Raw genomic sequence first — 19,670 nt, 5'->3', positions numbered from 1 at the left:
TTAATTTTCAATTTTTTTCTGTTTTAATTGGGGAGGTTTCTATCAATCTATTTTCAGGTTTACTGATTATCTCTTCAGCTGTGTCGCATTTACTAATATGCCTGTCAAAGGAATTCTGCATTTCTCTTACCTTGTTTTTTATTGCTGGCATTCATTTTTGATTCTTTCTTATAATTTTCATGTCTCTGCCAACATTATCCATTTAATACTGCATGCTGTCTATCTTTTCAATTAGAGCACTTAAAATACTAATCATACTTATTTTAATTTCCTTGTTTGATAATTTCAACATCTGTTAAATGGATGAGTCTGGTTCTGATGCTTGCTCTATCACTTTAGATTGTGTTATTTCTTGCTTTTTAGTATACCGTATAAGATTTTGTTGAAACCAGACATGTATCAGTGTTAGCTACTATGGAAAGTATGTTTTTAGTGTGAAGATTGATATTAACATGGTTAGGAGTTGGCCTGTGTTTAATGTTTGTTGTAGCTATAGGTACCAGAAGCTTTGAATTCCTCTAGTGTCTTTGATTTTGTCTTCTCTCCTTGCTTTAGGGTTTTTCTTTATATTGGCCCCCAGAGAGCATTTGTGTCTTGCAAATCTTTCAGCTGTAATCCACTGTTATTATACTGGAGGCTTGCTGTTGTGGTGGTATGATGTGGGAGAGGGAAATTGTTCTATATTTTTTAAAATTAAATTTCAGTGTTTTAGTTGTCCTGCTTCTAGGGAGAGTAATCATAAATGTTTCCATCCTTCTTCCAAGAGTATCACTCCCCACACACCCACCACAGTCCTCTGCTTCCTTACTTGGCTCCACGGAAACCAATCTGTTTCTTTGGAGCCCTATTCTATGCTGAATAAGTTTTTTCTTAGGTGAAACAGGAATGCTGAAATGGGCTAGAGTGGGGTGGAAAGTAATTTCCCAAGTAGGATAAGGTTTCTTTGTTACCCTAGAGAATAGACGTCTGTTATGGAGAAGAATCTGGGAGATTACACAATAGTTATTTATCCCTCTCCTTCTGCCAGAACCACTATGGGATTTCTCTCAGGACCTCCTTGTGAGAACCTGGTGGGGTTCTTGGAGGGAAAGCCTGTAAAGGTCTGGGGTCCCCTTTGTGATTGCAACCCCCTGGAATTTTGCAGTCTCACACTAGTCTGCATTCAGCCTACAGCAATTTGTCAGTATGACTGGTGAAGTAGTTTATTCTACTGCTATGGCTTTCAGAAGCTTCCACTTCAGGTAAGCAAATTACTATACTTATCTGAATGTGCCTGTTTTTTTTTGTTTTTTTTTTTCCCCTCCAGATTTCAGTATGGCAGTTTGTCTTACAGCCTCTGTAATCTCAACTCTCTATTGGATCCAAGGAAAGTCTTGATTCTTTTTTTCTTTTTTTGCTGTTTCTTTTTGTAAAGATGGAAGTGATGACTCCTAAGCTCTTTATGTTGAAGCTAAAACCAAAGGTCCTTAAACACTTTATTCTGAAATTATTTTAGATTCATAGAAATTGAAAATATAGTACAGAGAGTTCCTGTACACTTTTCTCCCAGCTTTCTCTGATTATACCAATTTACATAACGCTAGTACAATTATGAAAATTTTGAAAATGACATTGGTGTAATGTTATTAACTGAAGTCTAATTCAAATTTAGTCAGGCTATCATGCAGTCATTGTTTTTATTGCTTTTGTTTTGTTTCATGTTGTTTTGTTTAATACATAGATTTGCTGAATTTTCCACATGTATTGATTTTTTTTTTTTTTGTCTTTTGTCCTTTTCCGTGTCCGGCAACGGATCGCAACCCTCAGTGTTGCCCCCGTACCAGACAGGGGACCGGCAACGGGATTGCAACCCTCGGTGCTGCCCCCGCGCCTCGCCCAGCCAGTGAGCAGGAACCGGTCTGTATGTGGGATCCGAACCCTCGGGCGGGAGCGCTGCCGCGCTTCCCAAGCGGCGCACTTATCCATTGCACCACCGGGCCGGCCTGCGTATTGATTTTTTTAACCACCATTATGATCAGAATACAGATTGTCCCGACAGATCAGAGAAATGACTTACTATGTCTCCTTTATAATTATACTTACCCCCAACTAGCCCTAAAACCACTGATCTTTTCTGTTATTATAATATTATAATTTTAAGAATTTTATGTTAATGGAATAACTATTAGAGGCTGTTATTTTTTACTCTTCAAATGCCCTTGAGATCCATCTAAGTTTTTCTTGTATCAATTGGTTGTTCCTTTTATTGCTGAGTAGTATTCCATTGCATGGATGTACCATGGGCTATCCATTGATCTGTTGAAAGACATTTGGGTTGTTTTCAGTTTTTCACTATTATAAATAAAGCTGCAATGAACAATTTTAACTTCTGCAAGGTGAATACTCAGGAAGGGCCTGCTGAATCATATAGTAAAAATATGCTTAATTTTATAAGAAACTTCTAGATTGTTTTCCAGAGAGCCTGGGCCATTTAATATATCTGCTAATTTACTTTTCCCTGAAGGACAATAATGTTGACCATCTTTCCATCTGCTCCCCTATCTACTCTCTTCCATTCACACTCTTTGGTAAAGTGTGTGTTCAAATTCTATGCCTTTTATACAAAAATTGGACTCTTTTTTGATTGATGCTGAATTTAAGGAGTTCTTGGGGGTAGAAGTCCTTTGTCAGATATGTGATTTGTACATTTTTTCCCAGAATGTGATTTGTCTTTTATTCACTTAATGGTGTCTTTTGCAGCCAAATGTTTTTAATTTTGATAAAGTTCAGTTTATCAATTATTTCTTTTATGGAATGTGGTTTTGAATTCAAGTCTAAGAACTCTTTACTAACCTCTAGGTCACCGAAAATTTCACCTACATTTTTTGCTAAAAGTTTTACACATTTATGTTTTATATTTGGAGCTATGATACATTTTATATATTTTTTTTATCCAAGGTATGAGATTTAGGCTATGATTCACTTTTTTTATTCTGTAGAAGCCCAATTTTGACAACATTATTTGTTAAAAAGACTTCCTTTTCTCTAATGAATTGCTTTTGCTAGTTTGTCAAAAATCAGTTTGTTATATCATTATGAGTTTACTTCTAAATTATTTTGATTTATTGCTCTATATGCCTATCTTCTGTTAATACCATACTGACTTGATTAATGAATTTACATAGTTAATATTACCATTGGGTGGTGTAATTCCTCCAACTTTATTTTTTTCGAAATTCTTTTATGTGTTCTAGTTCCTTAAGAATCCTCTTGTTTCCCAACTGCTACACAACAACATCTTAGAATGTAAAGTAATAATTATTATAATAATAAATTAATTTTTAAAAAGAATCTGCTTCTGGATATCTAGAAAATATACAGCTGACATTTTCATAGCAAGTGTCTTAAAATTATAGATCTATTTGAGGAAATTTCTCAACTTTACTATGATGATTATTTTAATTCATGGATATGGTGTTTCCCTTTAAGTCTTTAATTTCTTCCACTGGCATTTTACAGTTTTCAACTTACAGATTTGGTACATATTTTACTTAATATAAAACTAAGTATTTAACCTTTTAGTTATTGTATATAGGACCATGAATTTTAATTTTGGTTTCCAGTTGTTATTGCTAGTATAAAAAATATGATTGTGTTCTGCCACCTTGATTATATCCTGGAAATTTATTAAAGTAATTTATTAGCTAAAAAATTGGGGGGATTTTTTTTAGTAGATTCTTTGGGATATTTTAGACAATTATATCATCTGCAAATAGAAGCATTTTTTATTTTGTTGTTTCCAATCTGCATGCTTTTTATTTCCTTTTCCTGTAGTTTTGAAGTGGCTAGGACTTCCAGTACTATGTAATAGAGGAGTGATGAGAGTCCATCTACTTGCCTTATTCCCAATCTTAATGGGAAAGCACTCAATTGTGCACCATTAAGTCTAATATTAACTGTAAGGGGTTTCTGTTTGTTCATTTGTTTGTTTATAGATGCTCTTCATTACTCTGATAAAGTTCTTTTCTATTCCTAGTGTGCTGCAAAGTTTTATAATGAATGGGTGTTGAATTTCATCAGACTTTTTTATGTACCTTTTGATATGTTCTTCTCTCTTCTGTTAATAATGTGAAGAGCGTTAGTTGATTTTGAATATTCAACTAGCACTATATTTCCTAGAATAAACACTATTTTTTCATGGCTTATTATTTTTTGTTTTGCTGGACGTGGTTTGCTAATATTTTGTGAAATGATTTTGTTCAAGAGGGATATTGTTTTGTAGTTTTCTTTTATTGTATTGTCTTTGTATTGTTCTGGTATAAGAGTAATGGTTGCCTTATTAATGAGTTGGAAAGTATCTTATCCTTTTATATTTTCTGGATGAGGTTGGATAGAATCTGTGTTATTTCGTTTTTATATGTTTTATAGGATTTGCCAGTGAAAAAATCTGGGCCAAGAGAATTTGTCCTCAGATTTTTCGTTATTAATTCCATTTTAAAATCATCATAGGATTATTCTGGCTACATATTTTAACTTGGAAGAGTTTCGGAAGTTAATAGTTTCCAAGGAATTGGTTACTTTCTTCCTGGGTTGTCAAATATATGTATATGAAGTGGTTCATAATATTTTCCTACTATCCTATTAATGTCTCAGGTCTGTAGGAATATTCTTTCTTTTCTCTTGTTCTTAATTTCTGTCATCTCTGCTTTTTTCTTTGTCAGCAATGCTGGACGTTTATCAATTTTATGCTATCTTTTGAAAGAACCAGAGTTTGAGTTTACTGATTTTCTTTATTGTTTTTGTTTTCAATTTCATTGATTTCATGTTTTTCTGTATTACCTTCCATTTGTCTGATTTTCTATTTTCCTGAGAAGGAAATTTAGATTATTGATTTGTGATATTTCATTTTTTCTAAAATAAACTTTTAATGATATACATTTTCTTATAAACATTCCTTTATTTGCATTCCAAAGATTTTGCAATATTTCATTTTTCTTTTCATTTAATTGTATATTTAATGTATATTTTTAATTTTCATTGACATATTCTCTTTGAGCTTCATATGATCTGAGTTTGTTGCTTAATTTTTAATTGGAGATTTTCCAATTATGTTTCTGATATTGATTTCTAGTTTAATTCCATTGGGATGGAAAATATAATTTCTATGATTTAAATTATTTTACAATTTTAATACATATTTTATGACCCAGCATATGGTTGTTCTTAATGAATGTTCCATGTGTGCATAAAATCCACATGTATTTTGCTGTTGTTAGTGGGTCAGTGTATTAGAAGTTTTAACTTTATCCTGTTGTTTGACAGTTTTTTTAAGTTCTATATCCTTAATGACTTCCTTTCAACCAGTTCTTTTGATTCCTAATGCAGAGTATTGAAGATCCCAACTAAAATCATGGTTTTGTCTATTTCTTGTTTCTGTTCTCTCAGTTTTTAATTTAGGCATGTGAAACTCTGCTTTCAGTTGTATCTTTAAGATTTTATGCATTCCTGGAGAATGGGCTCTTTTATCATTATTTAATGTCTTCTTTTGTCACTGGTAATTTCTTTGTTTTGAAGTCTACATTTCTGATATTAACAGAGCCAATCCAATTATTATTTGATTATAGTTTGAACAGTATTATTTCCTCATCATTTGACACAATTTATTTTTATCATAAAATTTGAAATGAGACTATGTAGATGGCATATGGTTGGGTCATATGATTTTATCAGTTCTATAAACCTCTTTAATTGGTGTGATATGACCACTTAGATTTAATGTAATCATTGATATGTCTGCCATTTTATAATTTGTATTGTTTGTTTTCTTTCTTTCTAGTTCTTCTGTTTCCCCATTTTGCCATTCTGCGCATTATTTGAACTTTGTATTTTAAATAAATTTAATGTAACTATGAAAATTAATTTAATTTAAATAAAGAGTAGTTGGAGTATATTTCTTTTAAAGTTTTAATGGGTGCTCAAGGGACTATAATATTCATATGTAATTTATCTCATTCTGCTAGTATCAACTGTTAACCACTTCATTTAGAATGTAGAAATTTCATTACTTATTAGCTTCTTTTATTCTCCCTGCTTAATTATAGTTGTTTTAATTATCACCTACTATATACATTGAAAAATACACCAGACAATGATATAACTTTTTTTTTAGTATTGATGAGGTTGTACTTTTTAAATGAGATGAAATTCTCATAATGTAAAGTTAACCATTTTACAATGTAAAATTCAGTGGAATTTATTGTATTCACAATGGTGTGCAACCACCACCTCTTTTTAGCTTCAAAAATTTTCTTCTCCACAGAAAACACCGTGTATTCATTAAGTAATCACTCTCCATTACTCCTTTCCCTTACTCCCCTGGTAACCACTAATCTAATCTCTGTCTCTATGGATTTGCCTATTCTGGATATATTATATAAACATGACCATACAATATGTGACCTTCTGTGTCTGGCTTCATTTACTTAGCACCATGTTTTTAAGGTTCACTCACATTGTAGCATGTATCAATACTTCATTCATTTTATGGCTTAATAATATTCCATTATTTGCATATACTACATTTTTTTTATTCATTCATCCATTGATAGACATTTAGGTTATTTCTAACTTTTGGCCATTATTAATAATGTTGCTATTGATATTTGTGTACAGCTCCTGTAGGTGTATAATTAGGAGTGGATTGCTGGGTCATATGGTAATTCTATATTTAAATTTTTGAGGTATCACCAAAATGTTTTTCCGTATAGCTACATTTTCAACATTTCCACCAGCAAAGTACAAGTGTTCCTATTTCTCCACATCCTCTCCAACACTTATTATTCACTTTTACAAAAAATAAAGCCATTCTTGTGAGGGTGAATTGGTACTCATTTTGGTTTTGATTTTTGTTTCCTTAGTGAAAAATAATTTTTAACATATCCTTATGTGCTTATCGACCAGTTCAATATCTTCTTTGGAAAACTGTCTATTCAAATCTGTTGTCCATTTTAAAATATGGTTGTCTTTTTTCAAATTATTTTTAAAAGTTATTCGTAATTTTACAGTTTCAGGTATTACCTAAGGGAAAATATAGGTGAAACACTTCAGCAATTAGGTCTGGGCACAGGCTTTATGAATATGAGCCCGAAAGCTCAAGCAGCAAAATAAAAAAAATAAACAAATGGGACTGCATCAAACTAAAAAACTTCTGCACAGCAGAGGAAACAATCAAGAGAGTGAAATGACAACCTACAGAGTGGGAGAAAAATTTTGTTAACTATGCATCCGACATGGGATTAATATCCAGAATATACATAGACCTCAAGAAATTATACAGTAAAAAAGACAAATAACCCAATCAAAAAATGGGCAAAGGAGCTGAATAGACTTTTTTCAAAAGAAGACATACAAATGGAAAACAGATACATGAAAAAATGCTCAACATCACTAGTCATCAAGGAAATGCAAATGAAAACTACATTGAGATACCACCTCACCCCAGTTAGCCTGGTTATAATCAAAAAGGTGGTGAATTACAAATACTGGCGACAGTGTGGAGAGAAGGGAACACTACTGCACTGCTGGTGGGACTGTAAATTACTACAGCCACTGTGGAAAACAGTATGGACGTTACTCAAACAACTACTGATAGATCTTCCATACAATCCAGCAATATTTATACCCATTATATATATATGATTTATATATATATAATTTATACATATATTTATATATTTATATTTATATATATTTATTTATATATTTATATAGTGTATACCCAGAAGAATGGAAATCATCATGTTGAAGGGATACCTGCACTCCCATGTTCATTCCAGCTCTGTTTACAATAGCCAAGACATGGAACCAAACTAAATGTCCATCGATGGATGAATGGATAAAGAATGTGTGGTATATACCACATGGAATACTACTATGTCATAAAAAAGAATGAAATTCTCCCACTTCCAGTGACATGTGTAAACCTGGAGAAACTTATGTTGAGTGAAATAAGCAAAGCACAGAGGGATAATTACTGCATGTGCTCACTCATATGTAGGAGCTAAGAGAGAAAGAAGGAAGGAAAGAAAGACCACAGTAGTGCTTTGTTCTTGCAGAGGGAGGGAACATTCCTTGGGCTACAAAGCTGAGTGTAGGGCAAAAGGGGGAGGAGGAAGGAGGTTGGGGATCATTGGGTGGGGGACACGGGGTACAAATGCAATATCTGGTAATGGGTATGCTGCCAGTATGAATCTGGCCCTCACATCATGGGCACAAGTGCTGACAAATAGCTTGGTATCACATGAATATTCATAATAAAAAAAGAAAAAAAGTTATTTATATATTCTGGATCTCAAACCCTTATCAGATATATGTCTTAAAAATACTATGCTCTATTCTGTAGGTTGCCTCTTTACATTCCTGATAATGTTTTTTTGATGGACAAAAGTATTCAGTTTTTAAGATTATTATAAAGTCCTATTATTGGATTTTTTTTTCTTTCATTGCTTGTACTTTCGTGTCAAATTTAAGATTGCATTGCCAAATCCAAGTTCATGATTGTTTACCACTGTTTTTTCTAATAGTTTTGGCTCTTATATTTAGGTTATTTATCCATTTTGAGTTGAGCTTTGTATGTAAGGTTAGATAATGTTTACGTTTTTGCATGTTGTTTAGTTATCACCCCACTATTGCTTGAAAAAATTTATTCTTTCTCTATTCAATGGTCTTGTCCCACTTGTTAAAAATAAATTGCACGTAGATGTTTCGCTTTATTTCTGGTTTTTCAACTTTATTCCCTTTTCTATATGTATATCCTTATGCTAGTACCATACTATTTTGAATAGTGAAGCTTTGTAGTAATTTTTCAGGTTGATAAATTTGAGTCTTCCAACTTTATTTTTCTTTTTCAATATTGTATTGTTTATTGTGGACAACTTCCAGTTCCATATGAATTTGAGGATCAGCTTCTGTATTTCTGAGAAAAACTTCTATTGTAATTTTAATAGGGATTGCATTGAATCTGTAGATTATTTTGAGGAATATTGCCAATGTAACCATGTTAAGTCTTTCAATCAATTAATATGAGATGTCTTTCTACTATTTCGGTATCTTACTTTTTTTTCAGTAATATTTTGTATTTTTCAGTATACATGTTTTTACCTCCTTGGTTAAATTTATTCCTAGATCTTTACTTTTTTTGGATACTATTATAAATGCAAATATTTCCTTAATTTTCTTTTTATCTTGTTCTTTTTCAGTGAACTGATTTTTGAGTGTTCATTTTGTACCCTGCAACTTTGCTGAATTCATTTATTATCTTTGGTGGGCTTTTTTTTTTTTTTTTTTTTGAAACTGGAATGCTCTGTATACAGAATCATGCTATCTACAAGTAGTGATAATTTTACAAATTCATTTTCAATTTGGATTCATTTTACTACTTTTTCTTGCTTAATTGTTCTGACTAGGCCTACCAATATAATTAGGGATGAAGCTGACATCTTTCTCTTGCTCCTGATCTTCAGAGAAATGCATTCAGTCTTTCACCATTGAGTATGACGACATTTGCAGATTTTTTTACGAAATCCCTTTAGCATGTTAAGGAAATTTTTTCTCGGCTTAGTTTGCTGAGGGTTTTTTTTTTTTTTTTTTATCATACTCGGGTGTTGAATTTTTGTCAAAGCTTTTCTCTGCATCTACTTAGATAATCATTTTTGTTGTTGTTCTATTAATGTAGTGTATTATATAGATTGTTTTTCTTATCTTAAACTACTCTTGTATTCCTGGGATAAATTCTACTTGGTCATGTTTTATAATCCATTTAATGTGTGGCTGGATTCTGTTTGTTCATATTTTGTCGAAGATTTTTGCATTTATATTCATAAAGGATATTAGTTTATAGTTTTTTTTAAAATTACCTTTATATTTTGTATGTTCATTAAGAGAGATTTATAATTATTTTTTTATGCACTTCTCTTTTAAATTATATTAGAAACAAAAAGGAGTATTGTCTGCCAGAAATACAACCATGGTGCTTTTCATATTTACCTGTGTAGTTACATTTACCAATGATCTTTATTTATTTACATGGCTTCTAGTTACTGTATAGTGTCCTTTGGTTTCAACCTGATTTGACTCCTTTTAGCATTTCTTTTAGTGACATACTCTCTTAGCTTTTGTTTACTTGGGGATGGTTTAATCTCTCCCTCATTTTTGAAAGATAGATTTGCCAGTTATAAAATTCTTGGTTGACAGGGTTTTTTTTTTCTTTCAGCACTGTAAATACATTATCCCACTGCCTTGTAGCCCTCATCATTTCTGATGAGAAATCAACTATTATTTTTTTGATGAATTTTGTACATGATGAGTTGCTTCCCTCTTCTGCATTAAAGATTCTCTGTTTTTGGCTTTCAGTGGTTTTATTATAATGTGTATTTGCATGGATCTCTTTGAGTCTATCATTGAGATTCTTGGACTTTTAGATTCTTGCCTTTTTCGGATTTGAGAAGTTTTTGTCAATTGTGTCTTCTCACACACATAAAATTGTATTTTTTGTTTGCTTGTTTGTTTGTTTGTTTTTCCATTTCATCTCTCCTCCTTCTGGAACTCCTATAATGTGTATCTTTGTATGCTTGATGGTGTCCCAGAGGTCCCTTAGGCTGTTTTTATTTTTCTTATTTAGTCTAACTGCTCCTCGGATTAAATAATTTCAATGGCCGTATCTTTAAGTTTGCTGATTACTTTTTCTGCCTGCTCAATCTGCTGTTGAGACCCTCTAATGAGGTTTTCATTTCAGCTATTGTATTTTTTGGTCTCGAATTTATATTTTTTAGTAATTTCTATCTTTTTTGTTAATATTCTGCATTTGTTGAAATGTAATTTTCATGGTTTTCTTTATTTCTTTGTTTTTGGTTTCATTTTGCTCATTGAACATACTTAAAAGTGGCTGATTTAAATTACTAGCTTTTTTCTAGTAAGTGAAATATGGGTACTTCCTCAGGGATTATTTCTGTTAATTACTTTTCCCTGTGAATGGGCCTTGTTTTCTTTTTTCTTTGCATGCCTCATAATTTTTTGTTGAAATTTGGACATTTTAAATATTCTAACATGGTAACTGGAAATCAGATTATTTCTCCACCTCAGGGTTTGTTGTTCTTTGCTGCAGATTCCATTTGTTTGTTTCTTTGGTGACTTTTCTAAACCATTTTTAATGAATGGCTTCTGAAGGCTGAGTTACATTAGCTGTTTTCAGCTCATGGTTTGACAGAGATCTCTTAAATAATGGGTTTAAGTGGTCTTTTTCTTTATTCAGCTGTTGCTTGATAACCATAAATCATTGACTGTCTCCCAGAGTTCCAGCAAAGCTGATTCTGATAGCTTTTGCTCATTTTTTCAGTGTTACTGTGGGGGAATGTGCCCTTGTATCTCCCTACTCCATCATTTTCACTCACATAAATTCCATTTGCATTTTGATTTCAATGTTAACTTCTGCCACTGTCCTACAGTGGCACCTTTTCACAAATTAAGGATTAATACATAGGGAGTATGTTCAGATATTCTCTATTCAGTTCCATTGGTGTATTGACATAATTTTCATGCATATCACAAACTCTTAAGTATTATACCTTTGTAGTAATTCTTACTATCTGATTCAGTAGATACTCTTATCCTCATTTTTCTTTGATACATTTGATTAATCAGCTTATATTTTACATACATACTCACATTTATATACACATTCAAGCCCAAAACTATTAAGTTTTGTTTGGGATTTTAGTTAATTTTAGTCAACTGTTAGATTAAATGTGAGGAGATTTAACATGTTTACAATATTAAATCTTGCAGGAGACCAGCTGCGCAGGATTCGTTGGACCCAAATAGGTGGTGTGGATAGGATGAGGAAAGAAGAAAAAGGTGGACCACAAGTGTCTAGTGCAAGTGTGGACAACAAGCACAAGAATCTTGCTTTATTTATATTTTTTACTTAACCTTTTACATAATGATTTATATTTTAATCAAAACATTTTTTATTTCATCTCTATAGAAAAAGAAAATCAGAATGTTCCAAAGCACTCATGCTGTGATAAAAGCACCCACTCATGCATCAATAGTTCACCCCAAAGCCTGTGGCTTGTGGCCAGGAAACTATACAATAGCAGCATGCTTGGCTTTATAGAGCATCAGACTTTTTTATCTTTTAATCAAAACATTTTTTATTTCATCTCTATAGAAAAAGAAAAATCAGAATGTTCCAAAGCACTCACGCTGTGATAAAAGCACCCACTCATGCATCAATAGTTCACCCCAAAGCCTGTGGCTTGTGGCCAGGAAACTATACAATAGCAGCATGCTTGGCTTTATAGAGCATCAGACTTTTAGTTTGAACTATAATTTTTAACCTTCTTAACTTATAATTTAACCCTTTTTAAATATTAATTATGCTTACTATACTTGATTTTAATAACATTGATTAGTTATGGTTAACATTTAATATTGCTAATACTCTATATTGATCATTTTAATTTATATTTGAAATCACAATGTTTATACCTTTTATTTCCCTGCCAATAGACTCTGTGAACAGCACACTTGACAAAGTGAAAAGTTAAATGATCCTACTCGAACTAACAAAAAAACACTATATCATTCCTATTATTACTAGGGAAACAACATGTTCTTGGTAAGTCAAGTGAAACTGTGGGAGTGGGGAAAACAAGGAAATCTGTAACTGGTTAGTGATCAAATAATTGTAAACATGACCGCATCCAGACCCACCACCTTCCTAGGGGATGTGGATAGAAATCCAACATAACAACTTCATTCCACACGTACAAAAGCGTGACCACAGCCACAATGGGTCCATGCACACATCACTAACAAGAAAGATTAATAACAAAATTAAATCGAGCCAACCCATACCAGGAACATGCATCAAAAACACCTTTAGTACTGACAATGCCCTTTAAATAAACCAGTTAATTTTGATGTATTTTAACATGTCCTTTGAGAAACTCCAGGGAATTTCCCAAAGCCATACTAAGCCAAAAGGTTAGGCTGCTTAATTCTGGGAAGCCTTGTCAAGCAACCAAAGATGAACAAACAAGAAATTCCACAGAGCCGTGCCACACACATGGGACCCCCTTGAGGCCTGCAGAACAAGGGGTATCACTCCGCAGCCTCCCATGCCATTCCCTATAGCAGGACGGCTCACGGCAAAATCTTCCAACTTATGAACATATAATGTTTCTCCATTTGGCTGGGTCTTTTGTTATTTCTCTAATTAGTATATTTTACATTTTTCCATAAAGTTCTTACATTTTATTTTTATACTTATTCCGAAGCCCTTGATATTTTGTTATGGTTATTATGTGTTATACTTGGTATAATTTCATTGTAATATTCTTAGTTGCTGCAGAAATAGAGTTAGTTTTGTATATGACTCTTATACCAAGCAACCTTTAAATTTTTTTATTGAATAGTTTATCTTTAGTTCATTTGGGTTTTCATCATACACCGTCTAATCATCTGCTAATTCTATAAGCTGTGTTTTCTATTTTTTCAGTGTCTATTCCATTGATCTTTTCTGATTCCCATTAACATACTATGTTGAACTTTTATTAAATTGTTGATTAACAATGATCATAATAGATATCCTAGTCTACCTCCCAGTTTTTACATAAAAACTCCTAACATTTTCATATTAAATATAACAATTAATGTAGTTTTGTTTTGTTTTGTTATGGTAGATATCTTTATCTAGTCAAATAATGTATCTTCCTTATCATGAATGAATGCTGATTTTTTACAAAATAATTTTCTGTATCAATTCAGATAGGATTTTTTCATTTAATCTGTCAGTGTCAATGTGATATGCCATTCTGAACCTATTTGACCTCAGGTACATTCCATATCTCTCTTCTACTCCATTCTCTATTATACATGGGGTGGACCAATAAATCTTAGGCTCTGCAACATTTGGCTTCCATCTTATTTAAGGCTAGAGAAGGCACCAATAGGAGGTTACAGCCTAGGAGGGAAAAAAACATCAGATTTGGTATTCTTTTCCCTCTCTTAATCAGATGGCTTCTCCTTTAACAGATACATCTTCGTGTCTGTAGCTTGGATCATATTAGTCTACCATGGTTCTAGATCCTGTTGACTTCAACTCCCAGGCTTCATAACAAATACTAACTCTTCTTTTTGTTCCTCCAGCCTAAAGATAGGCCATCCTCAAGTTTCTAAGTGTTAGGTTTCCTGACCCTTCCCTGTGTGCGTCTTCCATCCCTTGAGCAACCAACTTATTACATTAAATTCCCTTTGGGTTAAATATATAGAGATGTTTTTGTTTCTGTGGACAGTTTTCTACTGTTACTTATTGTCAATTATTTATTGATTTCCTAACATATTACATGTAGAGAAGTATTCATGTTGTAAAATTTTAAAGCACACACATAGAGCTCTGAAATACTACCTGTGAGATAAAGCTCAAATGGTATTACTAAGAGGGATGATTACAGCCTTAAATAGATGACTTACAAAATAAGAAGTATTCAAAACATCCAAGTAATTCAGAAAGGTAGAGAGTGAATAGTGTATTAAACCTAAAGAGGTAGAAAGTAGGAAATAATGAAGATCAATACAGAAACAAGGAAGTAGAAAAGAGTGAAGCCAACTCACCAAAGCCAATTCTTGGAAAAGTTTTATAAAATACACAAATTTTTGTGAGTATTATCAATCACAAAAGAAGAAAATAGAAACAAGTGGCATTAAATAAGATTGTACAAAATATAGGTGCAGAAGTAATTTAATATAAGAGATCACCATAAGTATATTTTATCATTACCTAAGTGTAGCCAGATGCTGGACCAGGAAGGAAAGGGTCTACTTACAGAAGTATTTCAGCTAAAAAACTTGAAAAGAGTGATATAATTAGAGAATTACTGTCCTGCAGCCCATAATAAATTAATGGATAGAAGTGATAATCATCAATACTGCCAATATGAGCACAAAGGGAGATACACAAACATTATGTTCATCCTAATGGAAGTACACATCATCAACTTTTGAGTGGTTTTGCTAGTAAACAGGCAAAAACTCAAAACTTAATCTGATCCGACTTTTAACTCTATTGATGAATGTTGATGCTCAGTTTCTAGTATATTGGGTTCATTATATTCTGTACTCTTGTTGCTTTTTCTAGTGAAAGTTTTTATTTATTTATTTATTTATTTATTCATTTATAAATGTCATACCTTTAAATTTGAAATTCCAAGCTAAATGGACCAACTTGTGGAGAAATTCAATTAACCAAGTTCTTCCAAGCAGGAATAGAAAACTTCAATTTAACTATACAAACTGAAACTTTAGTCTAAGCTCCAGCTCTCCTCAAAATATTCCAGAACAAGACAGGTTTAGAGGCCAGTTTCACCAAATTTTCAGGGAACATCTAATTGCCATCTTATGTAAACTCTTCCAAACCATACGAAGACATGGGAAATTGTGAAACTCATCTTAATAGGTGTGTTGACCTTGATACAAAGACCAAATAAGTACACTCCGAGAAAAGATTGTTTGAGTCAGGCTCACTCATGTAGTGGTATCTGTCCTTGATAAATTCATATCATGTTCAATGTAGTTGTGAATCAGTAGGCTATGTCCAAAAAATATAATGATGATATAACATTAGAAAAAACTGTCAATTAGAATTTCTCTAAGTTGATAGATTAGAGGAGAAAAGTCTTTTGATAATTTCCAGGAATGCAGAAAAAACATTTAATAAAAAGATTTAACACCCCTTCATCTAAAAACTTTTTGCAAAATAGCATTAGAAGCGAATATCCATTTCCTGAAATCTCCAATAAACTTACATAAATATGAAATGTTAGAAGCATCCCATTAAAGTCAGGACCAAAACATAGATGTATAGTACCATCTCTACTGTTTAAAAGTAGAGTGGAATATATAGCCAGAGCAATAAAAATATCAAAATAAATAACAGGTAGGAATATCAAAAGACAGAGATAATAAATGATGACAATATGATCATGTAATTAGAAAATCTAATGGAACCAGTGCACAAAATAAGAGGCTTCAGAATGCTATTGTATATATCACTATAGCAAACTCAGGATACTAGTCATACAAAATCAATAACTAATTAGGGTGAGTAATAGAAAATATCTCAATCACAACAGAAGCAAATATCCAAAATTTACCTAAAAATAAACCTAACAACAAAAATGTCCACAGTCTTTTTGGAGGCAACTATAAAAATAGACAGTTGAAAGAGTTCCCAAGTAAATACATAAGTACATTATGTTTATTCATGGGGAAAAGAATATTGTAAAGATGTAAATTTTCTTTAAATTATTTACAGATTTACTGCTGCTATGGACTAAATTGTGCCCCCCCCCCCCCCCCACAATTCATGTGTTCTTACTGTAAACCAGAGTAAAAAAATAAAGTTACTGCACTGGACTGACCAATGTTAGATAACATCAAAAGATCTGGGTCCCGCAAAATCATGAGTCTCAGCCTTTTCCTCTTACAAAGTAGAACGTTTAGAACAGAAGGTTCCACAAATTCTTAAGTTTGGCTTGGGAACAGACTGTACTGTCCAGTGTGTTTTTTCTCTAGCAACTTGCCACCTGTCTTGGGACATGTGTTTTTACTATAAACGAGAGTCAAAAAATAAAGTCACTACACTGGACTGACCAATTTTAGATAACATCAAAAGATCTGGGTCTCACAAAATCATGAGGCTCAGCCTCTTTCCCTTAGAAAGTAGAACGTTTAGAAAAGAAGGTTGCCCAAATTTGTAAGTTCGGCTTCTGAAGACACTGTACTGTCCAGTGTATTTTTTCTCTAGCAACTTGCCACCTGTCCTGTGACCCTGTTTTGCATTGCAACTTCCCCTTCTGCACCTAGTCTGAGACTTTGGCCCATTCTCTGCAAATTTTGCAGTAGGGAAACAGCTCAGAGCTTTCAGGGATGTGGTCTTTCCCAAGAAGCCTGGATGAGCTTACAGAAAAGTATGTTAAGTGATTCAAGCCAGACACAGAGGGAAAGATACCGCATGCCCTCACTAATATGTGGGAGCTAAGAGAGAAAGTAGGAAGGAAAGAAAGTTCAAAGAGGTGTATTGGACTTGCAGAGGGAGAGAACATACCTAGGGTTGCCAGGTGTGGAGTGCGAGAAGGGGAGAGGGGTTGGGGAGAGGGTGGGTGGAGGATACGGGGTATAATTGCAATTTTTGGTTATAGGCATGCTGATAGTGTTGACCTGATCATCACATCTTGGGCACAGGTAGTGATGGTCGCCTTTGTACTCCATGGATATGCATAATCAAATCAAACAACAACAACAGCAACAACAACAACAAAAACAAACAGAAGCAGCAGCTGAAAGGAAGACACCTTGTTCCTCCTCTCCCGCACACAACGCCAAGATTTGACGGGACAACCCACTCCAGAACCAAGGGGCCCCGCACAGAGCCCCACCCTTGCTTTCATTCCTGAGAGGCCCGGGGCAAAGCTGTCAGCATGAAATAGCCCTGACTTTCACCTCAAGGGTCTCAGAGAGATAAGAGCCTCGTTGGTCAGTCGAAGGACCTCATTGGTCATGGAAGGAGAGCAGCCTCAAGGCTTCAGAGGAGAAAGGGTATGCGGAAAGACAAGGCGAGCACCCGCACCTGCAAGAACAAAGGAGGACTCCCAGAACCCCACCCTGCCCCAATCCACCCTTCCCCGACCTCTCAGCACTAAAAGAGACTCTGAATGGCTGTTAGGCCCAATGGTGCTCCATTTTGCCTGGGGACCTCCAGGAGTGAAAACTTTAAACTGAAGCTGGTGGACTCAGATCAGCACAGGGAAAAATCCCAGGCCTTATACAGAGTGAAGGAGAGGACCCTGAGTGAGGACTGAGTGTCTCTACAACAGAGGGTGGCCACACAGCTCCCTGCCCCTGTGGCCTACCCTGGGAGACCACGGGTAGGGCTGTCAAGTGGAGAAGCCCCATTTTTCCCTGTGGGTGTCTCAGGAAGTTGGGGCCTTTGGTCTGATGGGGATTAGCTTAAGAGCTGCAGGAGGAGGAGGCCCAGGCCCTGCCAACCGTTGACATGCTGATCCTGAATGTGAGACAGCTTGGCTTAAAACAAAGGTGGTCTCTTCCTGCAGAAGGTGCACACACTATCTCTTTCTCCCTCTTCCAGGTGCCTACATTACCTGATCTCCTGAACACACTCCCTGACCAGAACCGTCCTATCTCGAGGTCATAAAAACAAGCTCTGTGCTGGTTGAGAAATGCCGCCAGGGCCGGAGTGAGACTCAGGGTCTCCAGAGTGCTCAGGTCATTGCAGCTGTGGAAGAAAAAAACCCTCAGTTTCTCATCTTTTCTTTGTGGTGGTGATTCTCAGGGCTCCCGAGGAGGCCTTGGAGAGCTCCACCTACGGCCATTACATCTGCAGGTGTTTCATGCACAAGATCTGATGAAGGTGCCAGGAGCTAAGGTGAGGAAAGACCAAGCACCTCCCAGGCACCGCCTAACACTGATCCTTCGTGCAGAACCCCGATAGACCAGAAGGTGATTTTGTCGGTGCAGTTCATGTTGTGCAAGTATAACATGAGGGAGCCCATAACAAGGCAAGACATGCTGAAGTGTGTCACCAAAAATACAGGGAGCACGTCCATGAGATCCTCAGGAGAGCCTCTGAAGTCATGGTGCTGGCTTTTGGCATTGAAGTGAAGGACACTGCTATGCACTTGTCAGCAAATTGAGTCTCACCTGTGATGCAAGGCAGAGTGGTCAGATCATGCCCAAGACTGGCCTCCTGCTGACCATCCTGTGTGTGATCTTCATGAAGGACGACTCTGCCACTGAAGAATATATCAGGGAAGTGCTTAATATGATAGGGATATATGATGGAAAGAAGCATGATTTCTACGGGGAGCCCAAGAAGCTCATCACCCAAGATCTGGGAAAGGAAAGGTACCTGGAGTACCAGCAAGCGCCCAACAGTGATCCTCCATGGCATCAATTCCTGTGGGGTCCAAGAGCCCATGCTGAAACTAGCAAGATGAAAGTCCTGGAGTTTTTGGCCGGGATCCATAATACTGTTCCCAGTGCTTTCCCATCCTGGTATGACCAGGCTTTGAGAGATGAGGAAGAAAGAGCCAGTGCCAGATTTGGAGATCTGCTTCTTAATAGTGCCTTGGCCAGTGCACGTTCCAGGCTCCATTCCAACAGTTTCTCCCACCCTTTGTGAAATCTGAGGCACTTTCCCCACTTTGTATTTGAAAAGTAGTGGGTGTCCAAGGCGGTGTTGGAGGGAGCACAGTACATATCATATCTGTATTCCTGTTCTACGTGAGTAACTTTCAGATTTATCTTTTGTTGTTGTAGAAAGTTTTCAATTTTTTTTTCTTTTAAGAAATTTTTATTACTTTCAGAATCTAAATGTATGAATAATACTGGTTATATATTTAATGTTGTTTATGAAGCTTAAGAGTTAAGAGTTTTGCTGTTTTACAAAACAAATTGGAAAACCTTGCATCTTTTTTAGTGATCTGAAACAAACAAAAAAAGATGGCACCAGAATTGGCATTTCTATGGAAATATGAAAGAAATCAGCAGGAACATAGTTAGAATTAAGAAATGGAGAAAAAAAGTAAAAGATGGTAAATTCTCGACTTCTCTTA

General features: G+C 34.7%; 1 pseudogene; it reads left to right on the top strand.

The window, feature by feature from the left end:
- Nucleotides 1-17,595: 17,595 nt before the first annotated feature.
- Nucleotides 17,596-19,237, top strand: LOC103593210 (annotated as a pseudogene).
- Nucleotides 19,238-19,670: the final 433 nt, after the last annotated feature.

Source organism: Galeopterus variegatus, unplaced genomic scaffold, assembly GCF_000696425.1.
Source record: "Galeopterus variegatus unplaced genomic scaffold, G_variegatus-3.0.2 Scaffold1301, whole genome shotgun sequence".
Taxonomy (NCBI): domain Eukaryota; kingdom Metazoa; phylum Chordata; class Mammalia; order Dermoptera; family Cynocephalidae; genus Galeopterus; species Galeopterus variegatus.
This window is presented reverse-complemented; position numbering and strand designations above follow the sequence as displayed.